The sequence below is a fragment of the Geospiza fortis genome, unplaced genomic scaffold (assembly GCF_000277835.1).
Source record: "Geospiza fortis unplaced genomic scaffold, GeoFor_1.0 scaffold11, whole genome shotgun sequence".
Taxonomy (NCBI): Eukaryota; Metazoa; Chordata; class Aves; order Passeriformes; family Thraupidae; genus Geospiza; species Geospiza fortis.
In genome coordinates this window covers 13,125,721-13,130,758 of record NW_005054304.1, presented here as the reverse complement: position 1 = coordinate 13,130,758, position 5,038 = coordinate 13,125,721, and the positions used below count along the sequence as shown (strand labels likewise).

The window sequence follows — 5,038 nt, the reverse complement described above, 5'->3', positions numbered from 1 at the left end:
AAAAAGTTTTCCATGTTTGTCTGAAGAAGGCCCTAGAGCAGCCTCTTGCATTATCAGTTTTAGAGTAGATATTAACGTCTGTGCGTCTTGGCCAACCCTAGGTAAATATATTATCTTCTGGATACTGCAAGACTGGAAATGTACTTTGGTTTCAGGGCTGACTTTAAATACTGTGTAAGTCTGAAAAATGAAGAAAGATAATAAGTTTTAAGATACCAAACAGTATTGTAAAAAAGTCTTGGAAGAAGGCAAAACAAAACCCATATTATTGAAGTTTTGACTGATCATAAGTTCTTAAACTCAGCACATCTCTACCAAATTCTAACATTAACTGCTGAGCCCTTGTCACTTCTACAGGGCTAACATGCTGCTCATTCCTACAGAGCTACAGCCTGCAATTAGAAGGTGACATCTGCAGCTATCTAGGTCAGCTCTTTTGGTCACATGCTTCCTTCTGTGTGTCAAGCTTTACTCTTTTCTTTCTTCCTGTTCACCTCTCTCCTACCACAGAAATGAGGAACATAAAGTTATTAGTCTTTGTTTTACATCTTTAAATTCCACTTAATTATCTAAATCCTGTCTTCACTTTACTCCATACTTCTGAAGGCATACTGTTAGAACTTCTTGTGTGTATTCTGAGAAATATGAAATGCCAAAACCTTTTTAACTCTCCTTTCTTTCTTTCTTTGCAAGCATCTCATAAAGAGCAATAAGAGCCAATGAAATGGGCAATTCTTTCCAACCCCTGTCATGACAGGGATAAACTTGATAAGATGCCTGTGTTTCCCTCTGTATTTCAGAAGAGCTGCAGTGGAGGTGTTTTTTTCCATGTTTTCAGTAGCTGTCTTCCAGCTAGCTTAGTTCTTATTATACTGATGTGGAAAAAGGAGCTTGTAAATATTTTTACCAAATGGTAGTCAGGAATTCTTGAACATGGGTCTGAACCATAGACCAATTCATGAGAAGATTCACATTCAGCTGGATCTAGCTGAATGTGGAGAAAAACTATCCTCAGCTGTGAAAACTTGGATCAAAATAGGAAGGAGGAAAATATGCTACAAGAAAAGACAGAAATGGCATCACCCATCACATGATTCCTAATCCTAAAGAGGGCTAAGGGGCAGACTCCTGAGCCAGTAACTAATATTAAAAAACTCATTGTAAAATAGCAGTTACAAATTTCGTATATTCTGTTCTAAAAAAAACCTGACTACTTTTTAGTACCTAATTTCAAATCTGATTGTGAAGGGAGCTGGATGACAGTATTTGATGATGCCTCATGGCCTCAATCTTTGAAAGGCAAGCCAGCAATAATATGCTGGAAGTTGCATGATCCAGGAAGTAGAGGTCTGTTTTGTAGCTACTAATTTACACATAGACTTTGTTTCACATAGAATTGATTTCAAGGGTAGAATTTTTTCCATTCTAGTGAGTAAACACTTGAGATCGGAGTCCAGAAAGGGAAAAAATAGAGATGCTGTTGTTCATGGGGATCTTTTTTGTCTACAAGATGTCTGCAACTCTTTTCTAAATTGTATTGAAATTCTAAATTTAATTTGATTTTATACTTGATAAATCGTATATTCTCACTTGGTGTCATATCTGTGACATTATCATCTCTGGCCTGGAAGGCACCAGGAGTTGTAATGCCCTCATTGTGTTCATATTGTATTTCTAACCACCGTACACAAGCATTTTACAACCTCTACCCTCTCAAAATTTGTGAGTGATCAAGTTGTATTTTAGGCCTCATTTAAAATAGGAGATAAACTATACTGAACTGTGCATCATCTCTTTCATTTTGAGCTGCTTATAGCTGGAGTGTCTTCTTCCATTCCTAGCGATCTTCTGTTCTTTGAGCTGGATGCTTTAAACACAATAGATAAAAGTGATGGGTTTCTTTCTTTGTCACCCAGATGAAATTTTATGTTCAGCCTTGTTGAAAAGATTATGGTGGTTGTTGGACACCCCTGACTGAATTAATCACAAGTCCAACTCACCAGGAACTAGATTTGCATGAGGTTATTTGAGTGTATGTATCGGCACATATACTTTATGTATATAATGTATGAATTTGGGGCCATAATGAAACTCAAGTTCTGGCTCACTATGGTTTCTCTGTGTCCCTGCCAGGCATACTAATGCTTCAACCTTCTGCAAGCAGAGCCTTTCTCAGGACTCTCAATAAAATAGTATATTTGTATGCAAAGTCTTTGAGAGCTGCCAACATCGTGATGACATGATTCATCGTTTTTGCTGATTCTCAAGGCATTTTTTGCATAAAGAAGTCTTTGAGAACTAAGCAGAACCTCATTCTTCCTTTCAAGGCTGGCTGTCAGGGCACTGCAGACAGCTTTTGTGTTCACTAAGCCGATTTCTTTCACAGGGTAAAGTTCCCACTGGGGGATGTGGTTGCCAGGACACGTAAAACAGCTTCAACAGGATGCAACTCCATGCTTTCCTTTGGCACTAAAAGTGCAGATGAAGGCACTGCTAGTTACACCTGATAGATGGTTTTCTGATTGAGTTCTCCTAAACCTTAAAACCCAGCCTTTTTTTGTTTATTTTACTTTGGGGTTGGTGGTTTGATTGCTTGATTGGTTGGTTCGATTTGGGTTTTTTGCCTGGATTTTTTTTTTTTTGGTACTTTAAACAATGAAGAGAGGGTGTTAAGCATAGGATCCTCTTCCATTGTTAAAGCCATGAAAGCCAAACATTCACAGTGTTGTGGTCTGTTTCACAATAACAGTGTCTCTTGGCTCTTCCTGCTTACCACTGGAAGGGCACTGTCCAGTGGCTGAGCTGCCTGTGGCCCTGTGCCCCTGCTCTGTTATTGGGCAGCTCTCCTTCCCCGAGAGCCATTCCTCAGCTGGAGTCACGGCTTGCTTTTCAGTATGTGTGGGATTTGCTTTTACTGTGTGAATTTTGGTGGTGATGAAAATGGATGGGCTGATAACCCTGAAATCTTGTCCTAAAGTTTACTGAGAAAAGAGTGTAAATTCCTGAAGCCTGACCAATCCATGTTCTCATTCTTGGACAGTCAGTTTTGTATACTCATATAAACCTGGAGAATCCCCCCTGGAAATAAAGGGTCATTGTCCTTTTACCTTGGTCTGTTGCTCAGTAACCTGTATTTGGTAAAGCATGTCTTCCCAGTCTGACCTTGACTTTAGAATATTCACGGCCTTCAGGGTTTTCCCTGGTAACTAGTTCCCTTAGTGATTCACCCTTCCTGTTAAAATTTGAATTTAATGTCCGAATTTGAATTCCCTGGCTTTAGTTCTCAGCTATCACTGCTTGTTAAATTCTTCCTGAAAAAGATTATAGTGTCTTTTAGAAAATCTGTTACATTTTCTTTGTGAAGGTATTAATTTGTGCTGCTTAATCCTTCTTCCAGGCTCCTTTCTGATAATTTAAGCATTCTGAGCTCTTGAATTTCTCATAGAAAGGCACTTTTCTTTACCTTCAAATCAGGCTTTCTATCCTTGTTGTATACACTTTCTAATTTTTCATGATCCTTTAACAACCTTTATCTGAGAAATACAAATAGCATGCCAATATAGTCTGACCACTGCCATATAGAAAAGCATTTTTTGTCCTCACAGTCATTAATTTCTCCTGTGTTTATTTGTGTTGTGATTTGAATTTTCTTGTCAGCTTTCTGTCCATTATGAACACAAATCCTTCTCAGAGAAAGCAGTCTTTCAGATCCAATCTATAGGCCAGGCCTACTTTTTTTACTCTTAGTTAATGTGCTCTTTATTGTGATTGAATAATAGCTCATCTATGCTTCACACTGCTGAATCAAAAAACCTCCCTCTTTAGCAATCCTATATCTACACGATTGCCTTTTCCACCCATGCTTGTGATTTCCACAGAGAAATAACTTCAGGCTCATTTAGCAAGCTATTACAGTCATAAAAGTATATTGACAGACATAAACTACATTATCAACACATTCTCACACCTGCTGTGGTGCTGGTGGCTGGATCATGTCAAGTGTCCAGCTTAGTCAGCCAGTTACTTGATTTGATAACCAGCGCATCAGGGAGGGAGTGGCAAACAGTGCTCATGTCTAACTGACAGCAGCTGGACAAGGAGCTGAGGTCATCACAGCCCTTCCCCTTGGGCCATCAAAGAGCCTTTTAGTGTCAGTGGCATCCAGGCAGTGTTTGCCAGGAGTATCTTGTTTTAGAGGTGACCTGGAGCCCGTGGTGTCTGTAGCACATTAACACACTTCTAAGCCCATCAAACCTTCCTAGAGGGGATTTGGAAGAGCTTCTCTTTTAATGCCGTGGAGAATGGAATGTACAATCCTAGTACTTGTGGGAAAATATGCTCCTGAAAGCTGATTGTTTGGAGAAAATTGGGAGTCAGGATTAGAGTACTTTATGGAATTATGGTGCTGAAAATTCTTCTGCTTTACCTTTGTAATCAAACAGGAATCAGTTGCAGGTGCTCTGATTACATTTCATGTGTTGTCAAATTATTTCAGCTGCTGTTGGGAGCATGAACTTGTAAGAAAACTCTGCAAAGGATATGGAAGCCTTCCCTAGTTGGTACAGGCGCATTAGGTGGCTGAAAAGCATTGACATTCTTTTTGAACACCTTTGGTACTTGGGCACAGATGAAAAACCCCTTGGAACACTTCTTTCTAACCATAGTTTCTTAAAGCAGTAAAGGAGTCTGGTTTGCAGAACCATATCAGAGATCTGCTTGTTTAGGTCTCCCTGAGTTGCTGAGAAAGTTTCTTTCAAATTCTTTTGTGAGATGGCTAAATTGCTGTTCCTTGGTAGTCAAGGTGTTGTTCTTTAAACTAAGGGAATTCTCACATAACACACACAGCCCTAGTTTGTTGCGAATCCACATCCCTTAGTGACTTATTCAAATGTATCTCTTTAAAACAAAATGTGTTGATTCCTTCATTCCTGCATGTGCCAAGTCACATGGGCAAGAAAAAAGCTACTCCTTAGAGCAACCATGACACAGTAGTTGAAGAAGGAAAATATACAGGAAATATACCAGCATATGGTACTGT

General features: G+C 39.2%; 1 protein-coding gene across 1 annotated transcript in view; it reads left to right on the top strand.

The window, feature by feature from the left end:
• EGF (epidermal growth factor) overlaps positions 1-5,038 on the top strand; it is a 59,308-nt gene that overhangs the window by 3,598 nt on the left and 50,672 nt on the right. The gene's annotated exons all lie outside the window — the stretch shown is intronic.